Source organism: Myotis myotis, unplaced genomic scaffold, assembly GCF_014108235.1.
Source record: "Myotis myotis isolate mMyoMyo1 unplaced genomic scaffold, mMyoMyo1.p scaffold_m19_p_3, whole genome shotgun sequence".
NCBI classification, from domain to species: Eukaryota; Metazoa; Chordata; class Mammalia; order Chiroptera; family Vespertilionidae; genus Myotis; species Myotis myotis.
In genome coordinates this window covers 175,173,628-175,192,415 of record NW_023416335.1, presented here as the reverse complement: position 1 = coordinate 175,192,415, position 18,788 = coordinate 175,173,628, and the positions used below count along the sequence as shown (strand labels likewise).

Below are 18,788 nucleotides of genomic sequence, written 5' to 3'. Positions count from 1 at the left end.
CCTATGGAACCCACACTTTGCAGAAGAGTCCAGAACTCATCCTACAGGAAAGGGGCTCAAACTCAGAAATAAGTCTTCAGCTGAAACAGCATAGGTTTCAAAACTTTCCTTTTTAAAGAACAGTTTATTGTTTTGTTTTGGTTTTTTTTTTTGGGGGGGGGGGGTTAGAGAGAGGAAGGAAGAAGAAAGAAATATGGATGGGCTGCATCCTGCCCACCCCTCAATGGGACGGAGCCCTGACTAGGAATCAAATCAGTAACCTCTCAGTGCACGGAACCACAGTGCCCAACCAACTGAGGCACACTGGCCAGGGCTAGATATAATTTTTTTTTTTTTTTAATTACAAATCCACCCTGGCCGGTGTGGCTCAGTTGGTTGGAGTGTGGTCTCATACACCTAAAGGTGGTGGTTTGATAACTGGGTCTGGGCGCATGTGGGAGACAATCAATGGATGTTTCTCACATCAATGTTTCTCTCTCACATCAATGTTCCTCTCTCTCTATCTATCTCCTTCCCTCTCTAAAATTTTTATTTCTTAAATCACAAATCCAAGTCTGTGAGTTTTAGATAGTATATATATAAAAAATACTACATCCTCCCATTTTGGTAGTGCAAAGAAATACTGGGCCTCCCAGTTCTAGATTAAAAGCAATTCCAGTGGATAAGAAAATTGTAATGGTTGAAGAGGTGGTATTTATTTGCTCTTTAAAATATATATATATATATATATATATATATATATATATATATATATATATATATATTTTATTGAAGGGAAAGGAGAGATGGAAACATCAATGATGAGAATCACTGATCGGCTGCCTCCTGCATGCCCCCCAACTCAGGCATGTGCCCTTGACCGGATTCGAGCCCAAGACCCTTCAGTCCACAGGCCAACGCTCCATGCACTGGGTCAAACCAACAAGGATACTTTTTTTTTTAATTCTTCACCAGAGGATGTTTTTATTGAGAGAAACATGGACTGGCTGCCTCCCATATATGTCCCAACTGGGGACTGAACCCACAACCTCTAGGTATGTGCTCTGACTGGAATCGAACCCAAAACCTTTTGGGGAATGGGAAGACGCTCCAACCGAGCCACCTGAGCAGGGCAGTATTTATTTGCTTTTAAGGGGTCACTTAGGAAATGTAACTACAGTATTGTGAATCTGGTGAAAAGAGCACTGTAATTAGTGAATCTGGAATCTATTTCTGCTTTTATCTTTACAACTGAATAGAAAGTCACTTCTAATATTTTATTTGTCCCTTTTGTAATACTAAGGTGAAATCTCACTTCTACTTTCCAGGGATGCTGTGAAGCAAGAGCATGAAAATATCAGTCTATGTATACCACTTATTTCCTTAAATTAGAGACTTGCACATTATAGAAATATAAACTCTATCTGTCCCAGGACATGCACAACAAATTAAACTGAAGGTAGAACATGATTTCTGAAGGCTTTCTTTTAAAGCCAAGGTCTATGGGAAAAGAGGAACTCAGCCTTTTCAGGGAGAGTTAAGGTCATGAAACTGAACCACACTCCTTCCTGTGAAGCTGTGCTCCCATTAAGACTGACAAAAATGTTAAGAAAGGGGGTATGGTAGCACACATCTGGTCTAACCTCAAGAAAGTTCCTTAAGCTCTCTGACCATTCCATTTCTCTTCATAAAATAAGGATAAATCCCTACTCTTTTGAATAATATTTGTAACAAAGCACCAACACAAGGACTGGAGATCCTAACCTTTAAATGCCCTAAATTGATTACCTAATCTTGTCTTCCAGGCGTGCTCTTCCTGTATTCACCTGTCTCAGCATCCATGCTGTCACACAAAAACTATGAACTCTTATATTACAACTGGACTCTCCCTTAGCATCCTGGTCATGGCCCCCACCATATCCACTATGGATGAAGTCCTTACAGATTCTGCTTCTTCACTTCTCTAGTTTCATGTCCCTCCCACCCCTGCCTGTTTGTCCCCCATCATGGTGCTTGAACTCCTGTCAGAGCCTCATAACTAATTTCCCTGCATTCTTCAAACAGGTGGTATCTTACTCAAGTTCAAATATTAATCATCTCTTCCAAGGTACTAACACTGGCTTCAAGATAATATCTAAAATCCTTGGCAAGAAATTCAAAGCTTTGCAGGAGCTGGTCCTGCCTTCCAGCTGCTCCCAATTTGGAATTCTGATATTCCAGGAGTGTCAAACCAACTTTACTAACTGGCCACACATCTCAGGCTGTTTCTTCTGTTTGAGATGGTTTCTCCTCCATCCCCTTAACCTGGGAAATTCTTTATTTATTTGGGGGGGGAGGGGTGTCTTTAAGAATTATTTCTTTTTATAAAACCTCTCCATTCCTTATTAGAATACCTAACACGCAGGATTTCACATATTTATTTACTGTATTATCTCCTCTACTCAGTGGTAAACTGTTGTAGGGCAGGAACTAAGTCTTATATTACAACCAGGTGCTGACTTATACACACCACACAGAAACAGGTGAAACTTCCTAACTGCCCTTCAAGTGGTGGAGCCAAAATGGATCTGAACAATGTATTTAAAGGCATGAATAAGGAAATGTGTCTACAATAAAGATGTGTATTAAGGGTGATGTTCTTTTCAGCTGTACACTTGAAACCTGTATTTTAAGAACCAATGTCAACCCAATAAATTCAATTAAAATTTAAAAACATGTGTATTTAAAAACTGATGTCTTTCTTAAAAATATACTTTTATTTATTTTAGAGAGTAAGGAAGAGGGAGGGAGAGAGAGAGATAAAAACATCAATGATGAGTCATTGATCGGCTGCCTCTTGCATGCTTCCTACTGGGATCAAGCCCACAACCCAGGCATGTGCCCTGACCAGGAATCAAACTGTGACCTCCTGGTTCATAGGTCGATGCTCAAGCACTGAGCAGCAGCGGCTGGACTAAAAACTTATGTTTTGAATGGAGTCATTTTTAAAACGTTGTAAGAAAAAATTGTTTTTGAGGCTTACAGACTTCCAGGAAATGTAAACCAAATCAATTACTTTAATTACAGAAGATTAGCAGTAAACAATTCAATGCTTTCCTAACAATTGGTAGAAAAAATATTTCTTGCTTATTTCAAGTAAGTATATGGGGAGGAAGAGGAGGCTAGGAGAATAATGTGGGAGAAATGAATCTCAAAATGAGAGCTATTTAAACTCAGCATACATTAGCATCAACCAAATTAAAATAACATTAAGCCAAATCAAACTTATAATAGGTGGAAACAACTAAATACAAGCTGGCAATCAGTTGTTTTAGTTCAATGGAAACTTTGGTCTTGAATATATAACAGTACATGTGCCTGTGACTTCTGTATTTTTAGTGCAAAAAGGAAACCTCCCTCCCTTGAAAACAAACTCCCTTCTTTTGAACGAGGTGCACTTCCAGATTATTTCCATAATACAGAAAACCTTAGTTGCTGATTCAATTAGAGGAGAAACTGGAGAATCAAAGAAAATATTTTCAATTTATAACCCCGAGTCAAAACTAAGTGTGGGAATTCCCGGACACTCTTGTGAACAAGAGAAAGCAGGAAGAAGTAAAATGGCATTTTCTAGATTTCCACAGGACTTTTTGATGTAAAATGGTTGAATCAGAACTGCATAGGGAACCAGGAGCTGAAGTGAAGGTAGTGTCTTCCCAGAACCAGTTCCTGAAGGTGGGGGGCAGGGGACTCATTGTTTCCACTCATCATTTACTGAGTTATTTCCTCAGTTTTGTCTTCTGTAAAATGTCTACTTCCCAAAGTTGAGAGAATAACAGCCAATATTTACCAAGCACCTTCCTTGCTTAATGATTTACAACCCTGTGAACCCCATCATTGCTAACTTTGCAGATGAGATAACTAGACCACAATGGGACTTATTTAGGAGGACCCAGGCTTTGGAATTTAGGCATGTTAACCCCTGAGACTTCTGAACAACTAACCTAGTGCCTCCACAAATGTGCTCCCTTCCTTCTCAACCAATTATATTCCTAGCTTCTCTAAAGAAAAAAGGAAATGCCCTATTTTTAAAGCAACCTACCGTGTGCCTGGCATGGTAAATTAATGTCCTCATAACAGTTTAGAAAGTTGGTTTATATTTCAAATAAGAGTAAGCTTTCCCCACTGAAAAATTTATTTTACATAGAAAATCATTCTCAAATGGCTTTCCTGACATAAATCTTCCTGAGTTTGAGCCCCATGAGCCAGGTTTTCCCAGGGCCTGACTCCCACTTTGGGGAAAAAGTGACTATCCAGGGTCCAGACCTACAGAATTGAGAATACTGAGCAACAGCAGCCTGAGGTTCTAGAATAAACCACCAATTAAACTTTTTATTTCCAACCTCCTGCAAAAGTAACGAAAAAAGGGAAGGCAGCAGAGACCTTGTCTGTGTGTCTTTCCACTCAGCTCATTCACCTTGATAAACCAAATCTCTGTTGCACATATCCCTGATATTGAAAATATCTGCAATTTAATAGTTTTATTAAGGTCTATACATTGCATTTGAAATGTCCCAGGATATTGAAATCCTCGCCGGAACTTGACTATAAAATACTAATTAAGAAAAAACAAGCAAAGAATCTCAGTGTATTTGCAAAGTACTTCTTGTGCATTTTAAGCACATGACCCCAGAAATAACTGCCCAAAGGAAGCCATCAAGTTATTAAATCCAAAGCTTTTCATTTTCTTGACATGCTCTTTGTATTCACTTCAGAAGTTTACTGTTACTGATACTGTTTTCCTTTGGGTATCTGCAATTTGGTGAACCAAAACTTGGGAGAAATGTGATTGTTTAATAACAAAACAATGAAAAGCAGAAACTGGATTTCAATTTGTTCAGGTGTGGGGGCGTGGCCTCTGAGGATATTCTTTTCCGGTGATGATTACTTTTGGATTCTAACCCTTGCACGCCATCTAAATGCAGGCGTAATCAGCAAAGAAGCAACAGATACGGTGGCTGCTTATTGGATGTCTAGACTGCAGGCAAACCCCAAATACCAAAGAAGCATCCATGTGTCAAACCAGCATAATTTTTGAGCTATGCCTGGGGTCACATACCAAAAAAAAAGGGAAAGAAAAAAGTTAGCTTGAAAAGAAAATCTAAGAGGGGTAACCAGAAGGTCAACCACAATTCCCAGGAACGGGGAAGAGGCCAGCAGGGACAGCTCGGCTAGCCACAGTCATTCCCAGCAGCTTCCTCCCCAGCCCCCACACCAAATCTCCAAGGCCCAACTCCCTGTGCGCAGGCTTCTTCAAGGTCATCCCAAGATAACACAGCGAACAATCGCCAGACGTAGAGCCAAGCATACCTTTAGGACCAAGAATTATCCTCCTTCCCCAAATCACTATATAAATACTTCAGATGCCACCAGGCTTTCTCCAAGTCCACCAGAAACGAACTCCCATACTTTAATTATTTAGACTGAGCAATTAATAAACGTGCTCGGTTTTGCAACATAAATTATTAAAAGGCTTTTCAAGTCTGGCGAACTCCAGCTCAAAAACAGGTGCTTACTAACAAGGTCAAATCCTTTTTCTTTTCTTTTTTTTTAACTATTCAAAGAAAAAGGGGAGAAAGTGTTATTACAAGATGAGGAGTTGGAGGGGATAGGATCGCGGAGGTAAAACTGTCTCCCCACGGGGACCATGCTTGGCTAAGCAGTAATTCTTAGCCTAGCAATCGGACGTTGGAGGAAGAAAATAAAAACAAAGAAACCTAGGGTCATAGTTACCAGGGCAAACTCTGCAGCGCCCTGCCACCCAAAGAAACCACCACCGCCATCCCAACCCAAACAAACCTCGCCCTCCCGGCTCCCCCTCCCACCCGCACACACAAAAGAAAACAGCAGCGCGCACCCGGAGCCCGGAAACTTCCCCACGGTGGCTTTTTTGCGTGTCGTCGGGGCTGGGTCCCCTGAACGTGCGAGCCGAGGCTCAGCTGCTGGGAATGGGGGTGCTGGCCGCACTCGCCTGTTTCCCAGAAAGCAGCAAATTGCCTCCCATGGCAATCGGGTCCCCCCACGGCCCTCGTGTGTCCCCAAGCTGCCCCCCCCCTCCCCGCCTTGGGCACGCGGTGACCACCAAGCAAGAGGCACCGAGGCAGCAAACAGAAAAGCTCCCCACTGGGTCTGTTAGTAAATAAAACAACGCGGGTCGGTTAGAAAGTTGCAGGGGAGAGCTGCTGGCAGGGGAGAGCTGCTGGCAGGGGCGAGGGCAGCCCGAGGGGCACGGCGTCCCTCCGCCCTCACCTGCGCCGGAACAACGGGCCCCTCGCCGCCGGCGCCCGCCCGCCCAGCCCGGCGCCTCCCGCAGGCCGCGCCTCCCTCCCGCACGCCGAGCTGCTGGGGCTTGTTCCTCCTCATGGCTTTGCCCTGACGTAATTCAAACATGGCAACAGTTCGACTTCAAAGGCGAAGCCCCAGACCTCCCAGACGCAGGCTCCGGGCCGCGGGTAACGGGCCGAGAACTCGGGGCCACGCTCTCCCGGCCCCTTGGCCGTGGCCGCACCGGGCGCCGGGACCCCGAGATGCCGCCTCCCTCGCCCGCCCGGAGCGCGGAAGCCCGCCGCCTCCCCGCGCACCCGCATGGCATCCACCCGAGCCGCGCCGCCAAAGTTTCCCCGCGAGGGGCAGGGAGACAAAAGCCCCTCCCGAAAGTCGCCCGAACTTCAGGGGGCCCGGCCGGCGCGGCCCTCCGCCCGCAGCCGCCCCGAGCGCCGGCGGGGCCCGCAGGGGCACATGCAGCTCTTTGTTTTCTGTCCAGCCCGGCGCTGCCTACGTGCAGCCTCGGGATGTCGGATGGTGTCCCTGGGGCGACACCCTCGGCGATCACCCCGGGAAGGCTCGGGACCCCGCGCGTCCGGAGCCCCGTCCTCCCGACCTCCCCCCTCGGCTGCAGGCCCGTGTCACCCAAGTTTTGCCCCGTCCTGGATGAGAAACGCCCGGGCGACCCGCCCCGCACCGGCCGCGAGTTGGCGACTTTTCACTCTGCTTTTTAAACTGGCAGGACGCCATCATCCGCAAATCACATGGTCCAGCCGGGCTGCCGGACGCGACAGCGCCCGCATCTCCCTGCTGCCCTGGAGCCGGACACTCCGACGAAAACCAGGTCGCAGCTCCGAGCACGTGGTCTGTCATGTTCGGCACAAAAAAGCAGTGTCCCGCGGAGTTCTCCCGCCCCGTGGGCGCCGGCAACGCGGCTGCCTCCATCCCCAGGTCCAGGGGCTCGGACTGGCCATCTTAAGCGTGTGCACACGCCGGCCCTGGAGAGCCCTGGCCGCGGCGCCCACCGCGACGCTACAGGTGACTACACGGCCAACTCCACTCGGGGCTCCCCAGGCACCGCGGGCGGCAGCGCCGCTGGGGCGCGGTCCGGAGGCGGCGAGGCGGGGGGAGCCCGGGCTGCGGGCGGGCGGCCGCGTGCTGCTCTCATTGTCGCATCCGTCTCCCTCCGGAGTTGGGCCAACAACGCCCCGCCGCGTGCACTTGGCCACCCCGGCACCGACCCAGAGGCCGCTTTAAACCCCCCTCCTGCCCGCCAGCTCGCGAGTGCACACGGCAACTTAAGTTTCTCCGCGAAGGGCGTTTAGGGTCCACCTTTCTCGCCCCACGCGCTGGGGGCTGCTGCCATGAACGGAGCCACGAGGTGCAGCCGCGGAGCCCGACCACTCCCGGGCGCGCGCCGGCCCGGGCGCCCCTCCGATATTGCCAGCGAGTCGTTTTCCTCTCGGGCCTTCCAGCCACGGGGCTGCTCGGCGCCCGAGAACGCGGCGGCTGACAAAAAGTCATTGTCACCTTTACCGCGGATGCCCCAACTCCAGCGACTCCGCGCTCGTTCCCAGGCTCCGCTCACTTCCCCCACCCCGAGACTTTCGGTTTGCCTTCGGTCCCCTCCCCAATGAAAAGGGACACACTAACCGCGCGCATACAAAAGGATCGGGGGTCTGGGGAATCACGAAAACAGCGCTCCCCGCAATGCCATCTCCAAGACAAAACTTCCTGTGCGTTTGTGTGTGTGTGTGTGGAAGGGCTGGGGGAGGTGGGGGCGATGAAATGAGAGAGGAAAAAAAAGAAGCCACTCTGAAATCAAAGCCTAGGGAGAGTTTTGCACCGGAGTAATGGTTAGAGTCACTCACCTTCCCAAAACAGCCGTTCCACGCGCAGTAACGTTCCCGAGGCGCGGAGTGCACGCCAGGCCAGCCCCCCCGCCGCTCGCTCCCTCCTCCTCAACTGCCTTGTCTAGAAAGATTGTCTCCTGCAGTTCTGCAGTTGCTACCGCTGGCCGAGAAGGTGTAGATTCCGCTTTCCCTCTGCGCACGCGCGGCTCCCGGGACAAAATTCTCCTGAATCGAGCTCATTTGCATACGGGCGCGCGCGCGTCGAGGGCGGTGAGGCGAGGAGGCCCGGCGGCCGCGCGCGCTCCCGGCGCCTCTATTGTCCTTTTAAGGGGAGAAGCGCCGCGGCGCGGGAAACGCGGCGGCCGGAGGCACCCAGGGGCGGGGACTGCTTACTACGGATGACGTCACGTAAACAAACGCCTCCTGGATGGAGGCGGCGGCGAAGGGGGCGTGGCGGGGTGGGAAAGGCGGAAAGGTTAGCCACCCGGGCGAACGCCAGCCTGCGGGACGTGCTGGCCACCCCGAAGTTCCCAGGTCGCGCGCAAAGAGAGTTCGCGTTGAAACGTCGTGTTGAAAGCTGTTTTGCAAACTGTTCAGTTCACACCTGTGCCCAGGTTCCGGCCTGAGGTGACAGGGGAGGGTGGTCTTGCAAGCTCCCAGACTGCATTGATAGGTCTCCTACGTTTCCTAAATTTTTTTTGAAGTTGGCTTTTTGAAGCTTCTTTTTTAATCCTCTGGCGTCAGCAGAGGTTTATTTTTTCGTGCAGTTTTAATGAGTCGTTTAATAAAGCCCCATTTGATAGTCTATCCATTCACTAACTCCCACCTGCCCTCCTCAAACAGTAACCCAACCCATGAGAATCCAATTTTTCATCTCCATTTCGGCCAGAAGATGCCAAGCCTGTCCGAGTTAATGGGTTGTTAATCTCCGTGGGACCCGTGTCACTTTCCTAAAAGACTAGTCGGTGGAAAGCCAGTGACCTGGGGCTGTGCACTCCTCCCCCAGCTCCTTGTTAAGGGCGTTTCACTCATCCAGAAATAATACCACTAACTGGTGGTCTTGGGAATTGCAAAAGTAGCCAGTGGAGTGCAGACTTTCCCGTATGGAATATATAAATAAACCAGCAATCTAAACGCCTCTTGCCCCGGGAGGGGAAAAAAAGAAAAAAGAAAAATGGAAGTAACTACTCTTCTCAGATTGATAAAAGTGAAAAATGGAATTATTGTGAAATACCTTTATACTGAGAACACAACGCCAACAGGCTGGGGAGCTGGTTTAATGATAAATGGAGGGTGGGGAGAGAGGAAGGATGATTTGCCCAGAAACTTGATATTGGTCCCAAGCTACAAAAGTGTGCACATCAACCATAAAACTTAATCATCTGCTGACAAGTTTCACTGCTTTCACTGTAGTGTCAACAATATGGATTTAAATAGACACTTCTGAAAACGCCACTTTAATTCAACAGCCAATCCTTAGTATATACAACGCAAACCCACTTCTGAAACCTTCAGTTAATACTTCTTTTCTTTAGGTTCTGTAAGCTATTTTTATAACTGTATATGAAAACTGTATTTAATACCTTCAAAGGAGAAAAAACCGGACACCTCTCACTAAAATGCCAGCTCCCGAAGGGCAAAAATTTTATATTGTATTCCTTTTTGTGCATTCTAGTGCCTAACAGAGTGCACATCAAGTAATAAACTCTAAGTAATTGCTTGTAAAATAATAATTAAATGGACATTTTCAAATTTATTATAGATTTATCTCAGTTCAAAACAACTTTAGAATTTTTGCACTTAACCTAAAATGAGTTTGGAAGTTACAGTGGTCATCTCGACTGATATAAATCCTGTCCTTATAATAAATAAAACAGAATAGGCTTAACAACTTTCTGGGCTTTCGTTGGTGGCCAACTGGCCCCTGAGCATAAACTCCTAATTTCTTTTTGAAGAGAATTTTTTAAAGTTTCCTGGATTGTCTTAAGTATTTATTTGGTTTATGACAGATTCTCCAAAAGTAGTTTGAAATTAGTATATATTTTTGAAAGTATGAAAACGACAAGTACTATAATTTTTTAAAACTACAATTATTGCTTACAGGATATGCCTATATATTTTATATAAATAAAAATACATACATTTACTAGTATATACATATTAAAATGTACCTCGAATGCCTTTTCTCTTTAAAGTTTATGTAGAGAATATATATTTTGTAATCCAGGGATGGAATAGGTTCAAATGTGCAAGCAATTACAGTATTTAGAATATATCATTCAGGTAAGAAAGTACCTGAAGGCTTCAGAGCTAGCTACTGAGCAACACATCACACAAGACTTCCTCTGCTCTCAAAGTAGAGGTCAAGAAGTAATCTGGATAATATTGTAGGAAAGGTAGCAACAAAATCCCTGAAGAGAAATTTGAGTTCCTTAGCCTTTTTTTTTTCTTTTTAAACCACCTGTTATTTTCTTAACATCCAGGTGCGTTCCAAAGTTTCTTTTGTTCATTTTGTTGCTTGGACACATGGCTGGCTCTACCCAGGGCCAATAGCTCATTTATAGGCTATTTTAAAATAGTACTTAAATAGCCCAAGTGAATTTTTCATTAGAAAGGAGGAAAGGAAGTAAGGGAGGGAGAGAGAGAAGGAGGGAAAGAAAGAGGAAGGAATTTATCATATAAATTTGGATTATAGGAGATTGAATTACATCATGTTCGGGAAATATTTGAGTGTTTTTAGTGATTACAGTTTAACTCATACAGAGTTCTCAAAAATATTGAAATTGAAAATATAGTAAAAATTGAAATTGAAAATAAATTGCCAGATATTCTGGTTAAGCCAATTACTTTGCTTATAACATGTCATCCCTGCTATGGAATTATCCCTAATGTTTGAATGTTCTCATTCATTTAACAAATATTTAATGATCATAACTATGTGCCAGATAGTAAAACCATTTCAGAAGTGGAGAGGCTCAAGTCCCACCTCCCCCTTCTAATTTATTTCTATGTTATTTTATTTTATTGGCTACTTTTTCTTCTTGCAGCATTTGTTGCCTTTTGAGACGTGTTGACAGCAACTTTACAATATATTATAATATTTTTGAAACAGAGGATAAATTACATATAAAGGACTGAAAAGGACAATTCTTGCTTTGTAATGAATGTTATTATCAGCAATTTAGTAATGTTGGTAATGACAACTCAAACTAATGGTTGTTTTTTAAATGAAGGCTGATACCCTCATCAGAGGCTGGTACCAACCACATCAAAACATTTTTTGCTGAGCCCAGGAAAGAGCTGATTATTATTATTAAACATTGGGTTTGGTTTCTTAGCAGGTAATAGCTGTAAGAGTAAACCTTTCGGACCAAAACAAGAACAGTATTTTGTTACTTATTTGTTTAAATCCCTTTGAAGTTCACCTAGCAAGTGGTCAGAGCAAGTGAGATCATTTTAAACTGTAAGTTATAAAATTGGTTATGTGATCTATGCAATCCTCCAACAACCGTTAACAGCTGCGAGAAAATGGTATCTATTACTTAATCAAAATAATATTTTCAAATTTCTGAATTTAAAGACTTAAAGAACCATCACAAATTTATTCTTAGAAAAAGTAACCTCTGAATTTTAGAAATTTTAAGTCTTTTATTACTATTTTATGACATTTGAATAGCATACTTAGAAAAAAATAAAATTACTGATAACAAAAGTAATTTTATTTTAAGAAGGACCTTGACAAACTAAACTGATATCACAGGAGAGTAAACCAGAATGATGAAAGAAGTTGGAAACCACAATATAAAAGCAATAATTAAAGGAGGGCTGTGTTTTGATTGAGCAGGAGAGCAGCCTTTGACTATCTGAGGGACCATCATTAGAAGAACAAATGGGCTTATTCTTTTTTATGCTAAGGAACCAAATTAGTCTTGAAAATCACAAGAAAGTAGATACTTGCTAAATATCAGAAAAACTAAAACTATGAATAGTCCAAGGATGATGGTTCAGGAGGCAACTTCCAATCACTAATGATGATATTCACAAAACTAAAACCAAGAATTGTATTTCAATGAATTGCATCATTTACAATATAAAACTTGCTACCTCTAAACTCCTATTAAGTTCTATGAATCTATGATTCCATAGGATAAATGAATGGTACCAACAACAAACGCCTCAAATTCAAGAGAGGGATTTATCACAATGGCTGGAGAAGTTAGAAATGTTTTTTGTAAAGAAGGTGGGATTTGAGCATGGACATGAATTCATTCATTCATTCAAGAAATACTTAGTATGAACGAATTGCCAGGCTCTGATAATAAAATGATAAGAAATGCAGAAACAGTCTTTCACTAAATGTGCAAGGCAGGCAACCCAAATAATCATACAAATATCATTACAAACAGTAAGAAATAAAAGGGGGGAAAAAGGAATGTGAATCTAAACAGGTATGGCAGGGGGTCTGATCTAATCTGGAGGTAAGAGAGAGCACCTTTGAGGAAATGAAGTTAAATTATCGATTAGATGGAGATTTGGAGAGTGGAAGGAGTATTGAACCAGTGGCAACTTCAGAAACAAGTTTTTTGAGACAGCCAACTGCTTGGGGTGGTGGGAAAGGACAGAACTAGAAGAATCCCTGTTCTAATATTCTAATCATTAGTGAAGACAAGCATGCCACAGCATCAACATACTGGATTGCTATTTCTAAGAACCTTGGGTATAAAATACCCAGGAATCTAAAAGAATTTAATATTTTGCTTACAGTTAACTTTTAAAACTTTTTAATATATTTTTTTAATTTGAATTCTTTACACGAATTTTTTAAAAAATAGAATGAATTCTCACAGCTCAGATCAGCAAGTAAGAGTTATTCGTTTTGATGTGTCAGACGATATAACCATTAATAGTTTATCTAGATATACTGTTAATATAGCAGTGCTTTAGTGTTTCGGAAATGGAAATACAAAGTAAAAAGATGAAATAGAGGTAATGAATGTACCATACTGCATTTGTGGCAATGGTTAGAAAAGATAGTACTAACAGAAAATAGAACATATTGCATGCTATCTTCCTAACAGGCAAGGTTTAGTATATTAACATAATTTAAATTTCTTTGTAGGATTGAATTAAGAAACATATCCTCAGGTTTGCTGAAATTAGGGAGGGAAGGATGTTAGTACTCAATTTATTGACAACTAAAACACTACTTTAATGGAAACAATATAATCTATACTTAAACTAATAATCTACAAAATAAGATTTTGTGGAAGAGAATAGAGGGCTCTAAGACTATTTCGGGAAAAAATGCATTTTTTAAAATTTTACCTTCCATCATTTTTTTCAATTGCCCCCTGTGTTAGAGTGAATTTCATATACTAAATCATTATTTTTTTGCCCAAATTCTTGATTTGGAGAACTATAATATACCAAACATAAACATATTCCTATTAACATTTATGATAATGGATGTAAGTAATATGATCAAAAGTGAATATTATTTTTAAAGAATGTTGTAATTAAAGGATAGAATTAAAAATGTATATAAATAATTTTTTAATCCTCGAGTGAGGGAACTCAAAAGACTTAAAAGAGTAACAAACTTAACTACATAACATTTAAAAATTCATACATAGGGAAAATTACCACATAGCCAAAGGAAAAAAACTCAAACTGAAAAAAAAACCTTGCAAAATAAAGGAATAATTTCTTAATATGAGTAAAAGTATGAAAAGCTAACGCATCTAAAAGTATGTAAAGTATAGATATCTAACATAAAATATAAAAATATCTAAAAGTATAGAGGCAAAATTTATGCATCTATAAAAGCATACAGAAAGATGCTGAACTACGATTACTTATTTATAAATTTTATAATAACTATATTAGTAATTTTAATTTAAATAGAATCAACCCTACTTATCTATATTTGATTGTAAATAAATTTATTTGATAATATCCAGGTTTGATGACCATGTAGGGAAAGAAAAACTCTCATACTCTATTTGGGGAGTATAAATTATTTGTTCCATTAAGACACCAATTTAGCATTATCTATTGAAATGTAAAACTTTTTTTTGTTCCATTTCTGGGAATTTCCCCTAAGAAACATTCACACAGGTAATACATTCCAGCACTATTTGTATTGGAAACAACCCAAATGCCCATCAACAGGGAACTGGTTAAATAAATGGTGGAGCATCCATAAAATGGAATTCTATACTGCTATCACAAAGAATGAGGTTGTGAGTTGTACACTTGAAACCTGTATGGTTTTATGAACCAATGTCACCCCAATAAATTCAGTTAAAAAAAAATGAATGAGGTTGCTTTATGCATACTGACATAGGAGGATATTAACACCCTAATTGGTGGTTGAAAAGCAATTTCCAGAACAGAGGTTAAAATATTATTGCATTTGAGGCGTAAAAAGGAGTAAGTATATGTATATGTGTGTGTGTGTGTGTGTGTATATATATATATATGGAATATACCTATTTACATATATGTATGAATACATATCTATATATGTAAAAGCCAAGCGACGATGGAGCGACTGGAACAACTTCCCACGGCCCCTCCCCACCATTGGGGCAGGCCAGCTGGACCCCACCTGTGTATGAATTCGTGTACCAGGCCTCTAGTATATGCACTTGTACATGCATCAAAAGTGATTGCAAGCCATATCCCAATATTAATCACCTTTACTTCTGATGATAGAAGTGAGAAAGAAACTGGGAGAGGTGATTTTTATTTTATAAAATATTTTTCTCTGAACTTTTATGATCATCAATTACCTTTATAATACGAAATATATTAAAGTAGAAAACAGCTATTAAAACACATTAAGTACATTAGGAATACAAGCAACATTACTAAAAGAAAAAGTGTCTGTATTAGTTTCACAAATGAATTACTAAAGTTAGCTTCATGAATTCAAGATCTATACTTGTATTGGCTTTAAAGCTTCCAAAACACTATGTATGGTGCATGCATATAAATAACTATAAAACCATGCAGTCCTTAAAAGCTCTTCTTTTTTCTGCCCAGAATTCCCTTCCCTCCTTATCTCCCAATGTTTAAATCCTACCCATCCTTCAAGTCATCCTTCAAATGCCAGCTTAGGTTCAGACATAATTGTCATATATTGATTGCCAGCTCTGGATCTAGGTAGCATCACTCTATGTGCTTCCAGGTTTTATCTCTCTTCATTATTTAAAATCTTCACAATAATCCCAGTGACATAGAAGTGAGTCTTTCTCATTTACATATGAAAAAATGGGCCTTAGCAGTTATGAGGCTTATTTAGTGTCATATGTGTCATAGTAAGTGGTGGAGGTGAGAGAGGAAAGCAGGTCCCTTGAGTCCAAATTCCAGATTCATTCCACTTTACTCCTCCAAGAGCTTTTCCCTGATTTCTCAAACAGGAAGTAATATTTTCCTCCTCTTCATTCTACTGACACTTTGTCAGTGCATCTTAAGGAGCACATCAATTTCTGCTTTAAAAAAAAAAATTCTGCTTTTATTTAAGTTATTCATGTACAACCTTGTGTTTCTGAATGATAAGGAGACCTAAATCTAACAGTGTCAATTGTTGGAGGGCATGAAAATCACCCATGAATTTTTTTCCAATTTTCTCTTATTGTGGTAAAACACATAAAATGTATTATTTTAACCATTTTAAATGTACAATTCAGTGGTTTTAAGTACATTTAGAAGGTTGTGCAACCATAACCACCATCCATCTCCATAACTATTTTCACATTTTTAAATTGAAACTCTATACCCATTAAACAACAACCCCCATTCTCCCTCCCCCCAGCAACCACCCTTCTACTAGATGTCTCTATGATTTTAACTACTCTAAGTATCTCATAAAAATAGAATGGTACAGTATTTGTCATTTTGTGATTGGCTTTATTTTATTTAGCATATCCTCAAGGTTTATTCACATTGTAGCATATGTCAGAATTTTTTTCCTTTTTATGGCTAAACTATAGGCCCGGTGCACAAAAATTTGTGCACTCGGGGGGGGTCCCTAAGCCCGGCCTATGCCTTCTTGCAGTCTGGGACCCCTCAGAGGATGTCCACCTGCTGGCTTAGGCCCGCTCCCTGGGGGATCGGGCCCAAGCTGGCAGTCAGACATCCCTCTGGCAGCCCGGCAGCCCTTGGGGGATGTCCACTTACCAGCAGGGAGCAGACCTAAGCTACAATCAGACATCCTTAGTGCTGCTGAGGAGGCGGGAGAGGCTCCCACCACCACCGCTGTGCTGGCAGCCATCAGCCTGGCTTGTGGCTGAGCAGAGCTCCCCCTGTGGGAGCGCACTGACCACCAGGGGACAGCTCCTGCATTGAGCATCTGCCCCCTGGTGGTCAGTATGTGTCATAGTGACCAGTCATTCCTAGTCATTCTGCTGTTAGGGTCAATTTGCATATTACCCTTTTATTATGTAGGATAATATTCCATTATATCACATTTTGCTTCTCCATTCATCCATTGCTTTCACATTTTTGCAACTGTGAATAATGCTACTATGAACATAACTGTACAAATATCTCTTTAAGAGTTCCTTTTTCCTATTCTTTTGCATATATACCCAGAAGTAGAATTGCTTAATGATATGGTAATTATATTTTTAATTTTTTGAGGAACTACCATACTGTTTTCCACAGGAGCTATACCATTTTACCTTCCCACTCACAGTATGCAGGGTTCCAATTTCTCTACATCCTTGCCAACATTTGTTTCTTTCTGTGTTTCTTATATTAACCATTCTAATGGGTGTGAGGTGGTATCTCATTGGAGCTTTGAATTGCTTTTTGCTGAAGATTAGTGATGCTAAGCATCTTTTCATGTGCTTATTAGTATACTTGTATATCTTTGTTAGAGAAATGTCTATTCAAGTCCTTTGCCCATTTTTGAATCAGGTGTGTGTTGTTGTTTTTTTGTGGCTGAGTTTTAGGAGTTCTAAATATATCCTGGATATTAATCCCCTATCAGATATGTAATTTGCAAATATTTTCTCCCATTTTTGGTTGCCTTTTTATTCTGTTGATACTGTCTTTTGATGCAGAATATGATTTAATTTTTATGAAGTCCAATTTGCCTATTGTTCTTTTGTTTCCTGTGCCTTGCATGTTGCATCCATGATCATTGCTACACCCAATGTCATGAAGCTTTTGCCCTATGTTATCTTCTAAGAGGTTTACAGTTTTAGATCTTAAATTTCAGTCTTTGATCCATTTTGAGTTAATTTTTGTGTATGTTGTTAGGTAAGAGTCCAAAGTCATTCTTTTGTATATGGATATCCAGTTTCCCCAGTACCATTTGTGGCAAAGATTATCCTTTCCCCATTGAATGGTCTTGGCACTCTTGTCAAAATTCACTTGATCATATATGCAAGGGTTTATTTCTGCACTTTCAATTCTATTTCATTGGTCTATGTGACTGTCTTAATACCTATACCACGCTGTTTTGATTATGGTAGCTTTGTAGTAAGTTATGAAACCAGGAAGTGTAAGTCCTCCAGCTTTGTTCTTTTTGAAGTCTTTTGGTTATTTAGGATCCTTTATGATCCCATATGAATTTTAGGATGAGTTTTTCTATTTCTGTAAGAAAAAGCATCATTGGGATTTTTATGTAGATTTCACTGAAGGCCCTCGCCAGGTAGTTGAGTTGGTTAGAGCATTGTCCCGATATGCCAAGGTTGCAGGTTCAATCCCCAGTCAGGGCACATACAAGAATCAACCAATGATGACTTGAAATGACCTCTTGTGCTTTGGTGCAGGTTGATGCTGAAAAAAAAACTCAAAATAAAACAAAACACAGAGTTTGCCACACCAGTGTCTGCATTATAGGCTGCTAGATATTAGACTACAGGAAGTTACATAGATTTCCTCCGGTCAGCTGCTGTACCCCTGTGCTTTACTGGCCGTGGTCCTTTGTAGACTTGCCTTAATGATTTGTACAAAAGACTGGGAGGAGGGGAAGCCGCCATGTCTTGGTGAAACTAATGAAAATGCCTTCTGAGGCACAATGCAAAGCAAGCATTTGTTCTGTACTGTCAGAGCCCAGTTCTGCACTACGAGGAGTTTTCATAATTGTCCAGTTCATGTCATCTTTCAGATTTTATAATCTCCTCTAGATACTTACTTTGAACCACTAGGTTGTGAAATGTATTGGTTTCCTGCCATTACTGGTATTACTGTAAAATCTTGTTCATGAACAATGGATTTCTCCTTTAATTTTTTTTAATTGTTGAAGATTGTCTTTGAGTGTAAGATCTACCTTATCAGAAAAGGAGAGTTTGTAATGTTAAAAAAAATAAAGTCCTCATTCATTTTTTTTAAAAAAATCAACCAATGAATGCATAAGTAAGTGGAACAATGAATTGATCTCTCTCTCTCTCTTGATCTCTCTCTCTCTCTCTCTCTCTCTCTCTCTCTCTCTCTCTCTCTCTCTCTCAAAAGCAATTTTAAAAAATAAATACATTGCATTGAATTTGTAGATCACTTTGGGTAGTACTGACATCTTAACAACATTAAGTCTTCCAATTCATGAACATAAGACATATTTCCATTTATTTATATCTTCTTTAAATTTTTTCAGCAATATTTATTGTACAAGTAATTCACTTCATTGGTTAATTCCTAAGT

General features: G+C 41.4%; 1 protein-coding gene across 1 annotated transcript in view; it reads right to left on the bottom strand.

Moving 5' to 3' along the window:
- Positions 1 to 8,330, bottom strand: part of SINHCAF (SIN3-HDAC complex associated factor) — a 35,039-nt gene extending 26,709 nt beyond the window's left edge. Inside the window, exon 1 of the mRNA XM_036299319.1 lies at positions 8,154 to 8,330. The gene's annotated coding sequence lies outside the window, so the exon portion shown is untranslated. The remainder of the gene's footprint in view (positions 1 to 8,153) is intronic.
- Between the last annotated feature and the right edge of the window lie 10,458 nt (positions 8,331 to 18,788).